Raw genomic sequence first — 3,925 nt, 5'->3', positions numbered from 1 at the left:
ACAGCTATGATGAGTTAAGGTGTGTTTGTGTGTGTGTGTGTGTGTGTGTGTGCGCGTGTGTGTGTTTGTGTGTTTTTGTGTGTGTGTGAGTGTGTTTAGGTGGGGGGGGGGTACCAGGGCCCATAGCGGAGGAGCGGTGGAGCTGAGAAGCGGAGGAGCGTAGTAGCGGAGGTATTGTTTCTCCTCTCAGAGGCGGGGAAGCTTGGGAGCTATTAGCACAGCTATGATGACTTAAGGTGTGTTTGTGTGTGTGTGTTTGTGTGTTTGTGTGTTCTTGTGTGTGTGTGTGTGTGTGTGTGTGTGTTTGTGTGTGTGGGGGGGGGGGGGCGCGGACAGGGGGTAGCTGGGCCTGGAGCGGATGAGCTGTGAAGCGGATGGAGGGCAGAAGCACGTCCCATAATTCTCCTGAGTCCAGCGGATCGGGAGTACCAGGGCCTATAGCGGAGGAGCGGTGGAGCGGAGAAGAGGACCATTGGGCACACACATGTGAATGAGTGGATGAGCTAATGTTTGTTTGGTTGTGGATGCGTTTCGGCTAATGCTATTAGCACAGCTATGATGACTTAATGTGTGTATGTGTGTCAGTGTGTGTGTGTGTGTGTGTGAGTGTCTTTGTGTATGTGTGTGATAGTTTGTTTTGGTGGGGGGGGGGGGGGGGGGGGGGGCGCGGACACGGAGTACCAGGGCGCACACATGTGAATGAGTGGATGAGCTAATGTTTGTTTGGTTGTGGATGCGTTTCGGCTAAAGCTATTAGCACAGCTATGAAGACTTAAGGTGTGTGTATGTGTGTATGTGTGTGTCTGTGTGTGTGTGAGTGTCTGTGTCTGTATGTGTGTGTGAGAGGCTCTTTTGGTGGGGGGGGGGGGGGTCGCGGACAGGGAGTACCATTGGGCACACACATGTGAATGAGTGGATGAGCGAATGTTTGTTTGGTTGTGGATGCGTTTCGGCTAATGGTATTAGCACAGCTCTGATGAGTTAAGATGTGTGTGTATGTGTGTTTGTGTGTTTGTGTGTTTTTGTGTGTGTGTGAGTGATTTTGTGTGAGAGTTTGTTTAGGTAGGGGGGGGGGGGGGGGGGGGGGGAGTACCAGGGCCCATAGCCGAGGAGCGGTGGAGCTGAGAAGCGGAGGAGCAGAGGAGCGGAGGTAATGTTTCTTCTCTCAGAGGCGGAGCAGCTTGGGGGCAGCAGAACCCCTTAGACGGGCTAATGTGAGCATTCTTCGGACATAGATCCCCCGAACGTATGATTGGAGCTCCCGGACCACTGGGCACACACATGTGAATGAGTGGATGAGCTAATGTTTGTTTGGTTGTGGATGCGTTTCGGCTAATGCTATTAGCACAGCTATGATGAGTTAAGGTGTGTGTGTGTGTGTGTGAGTGTGTGTGTTTGTTTGTTTTTGTGTCTTTGTGAGTGTGTTCGTGTGTGTATGTGTGAGAGTTTGTTTAAGTGGGGGGGGGGGGATACCAGGGCCCATCACGGAGGAGCGGTGGAGCGGAGAAGCGGAGGAATGGAGGAGGTTAGGTAATTTTTCTCTTCTCAAAGGCAGAGGATGGGAAGTTTGGGTGCAGTAGGACGCCTTAGACCGGCCACTGTGAGCCTTCTCCAGATATAGATCCCCGGATGTATGATTGGAGCTCCCGGACCATTGGGCACACACATGTGAATGAGTGGATGAGCTAATGTTTGTTTGGTAGTGGATGCATTTCGGCTAATGCTATTAGCACAGCTATGATGAGTTAAGGTGTGTGTGTGTGTGTGTGAGTGTGTGTGTATGTGTGTGTGTGTGTGTGTGTTTAGGTGGGGGGGGGTACCAGGGCCAATAGCGGAGGAGCGGTGGAGCTGAGAAGCGGAGAAGCGGAGGAGCATAGGAGTGGAGGTAATGTTTCTTCTCTCAGAGGCGGGGAAGCTTGGGGGCAGAAGAACCCCTTAGACGGCCTAATGTGAGCCTTCTCTGGAGATAGCTCCCCCAGACGTATGACCGGAGCTCCCAGACCTCTGGGCACATACATGTGAATGAGTGGATGAGCTAATGTTTGTGTGGTTGTGGATGCATTTCGGCTAATGCTTTTAGCACAGCTATGATGACTTAAGGTGTGTATGTGTGTCTGTGTGTGTGTGTGTCTTTGTGTGTGTGTGTGTGTGTGTTTGTGTGTTTGAAAGGCTCTTTTGGTGGGGGAGGGGGGGGTCGCGGACAGGGATTACCATTGGGAGCACACATGTGAATGAGTGGATGAGCTAATGTTTGTTTGGTTGTGGATGCGTTTCGGCTAATGCTATTAGCACATCTATGATGAATTAAGGTGTGTTTGTGTGTGTGTGTGTGTGTGTGTATTTGTGTGTGTGTGTGTGTTTGTTTTTTTTGTGTCTGTGTGAGTGTGTTCGTGTGTGTATGTGTGAGAGTTTGTTTAGGTGGGGGGGGGTACCAGGGCCCTTCGCGGAGGAGCGGTGGAGCGGAGAAGCGGAGGAATGGAGGAGTGGAGGTAATTTTTCTCTTCTTAAAGGCAGAGGCTGGAAGTTTGGGTGCAGTAGGACGCCTTAGACCGGCCACTGTGAGCCTTCTCCAGATATAGATCCCCCGGACGTATGATTGGAGCTCCCGGACCATTGGGCACACACATGTGAATGAGTGGATGAGCTAATGTTTGTTTGGTAGTGGATGCATTTCGGCTAATGCTATTAGCAAAGCTATGATGAGTTAAGGTGTGTTTGTGTGTGTGTGTGTGTGTGTGTGCGCGCGTGTGTGTGCGCGTGTGTTTAGGTGGGGGGGGGGGTACCAGGGCCCATAGCGGAGGAGCGGTGGAGCTGAGAAGCGGAGGAGCGGAGTAGCGGAGGTATTGTTTCTCCTCTCAGAGGCGGGGAAGCTTGGGAGCTATTAGCACAGCTATGATGACTTAAGGTGTGTGTGTGTGTGTGTGTTTGTGTGTTTGTGTGTTCTTGTGTGTGTGTGTGTGTGTGTGTGTGTGTTTGTGTGTGCGTTTGTGTATATGTGTGTGACAGTTTGTTTCGGTGGGGGGGGGGGGGGGGGCGCGGACAGGGGGTAGCTGGGCCTGGAGCGGATGAGCTGTGAAGCGGATGGAGCGCAGAAGCACGTCCCATAATTCTCCTGAGTCCGGCGGATCGGGAGTACCAGGGCCTATAGCGGAGGAGCGGTGGAGCGGAGAAGCGGACCATTGGGCACACACATGTGAATGAGTGGATGAGCTAATGTTTGTTTGGTTGTGGATGCGTTTCAGCTAATGCTATTAGCACAGCTATGATGAGTTAAGGTGTGTGTGTGTTTGTGTGAGTGTGTGTGTTTGTTTGTTTTTGTGTCTGTGTGAGTGTGTTCGTGTGTGTATGTGTGAGAGTTTGTTTAAGTGGGGGGGGGGGATACCAGGGCCCATCACGGAGGAGCGGTGGAGCGGAGAAGCGGAGGAATGGAGGAGGTTAGGTAATTTTTCTCTTCTCAAAGGCAGAGGATGGGAAGTTTGGGTGCAGTAGGACGCCTTAGACCGGCCACTGTGAGCCTTCTCCAGATATAGATCCCTGGATGTATGATTGGAGCTCCCGGACCATTGGGCACACACATGTGAATGAGTGGATGAGCTAATGTTTGTTTGGTAGTGGATGCATTTCGGCTAATGCTATTAGCACAGCTATGATGAGTTAAGGTGTGTGTGTGTGTGTGTGAGTGTGTGTGTATGTGTGTGTGTGTGTGTGTCTTTGTGTGTGTTTGTGTGTTTTTGTGTGTCTTTGTGTGTGTGTGAGTGTGTTTAGGTGGGGGGGGGTACCAGGGCCAATAGCGGAGGAGCGGTGGAGCTGAGAAGCGGAGAAGCGGAGGAGCATAGGAGCGGAGGTAATGTTTCTTCTCTCAGAGGCGGGGAAGCTTGGGGGCAGAAGAACCCCTTAGACGGCCTAATGTGAGCCTTCTCTGGAG

This window comes from Fistularia commersonii, unplaced genomic scaffold, assembly GCF_037954325.1.
Source record: "Fistularia commersonii isolate RoL2024-O1a breed Wild unplaced genomic scaffold, RoL_Fcom_v1.0 HiC_scaffold_99, whole genome shotgun sequence".
Taxonomy (NCBI): domain Eukaryota; kingdom Metazoa; phylum Chordata; class Actinopteri; order Syngnathiformes; family Fistulariidae; genus Fistularia; species Fistularia commersonii.
This window is presented reverse-complemented; position numbering follows the sequence as displayed.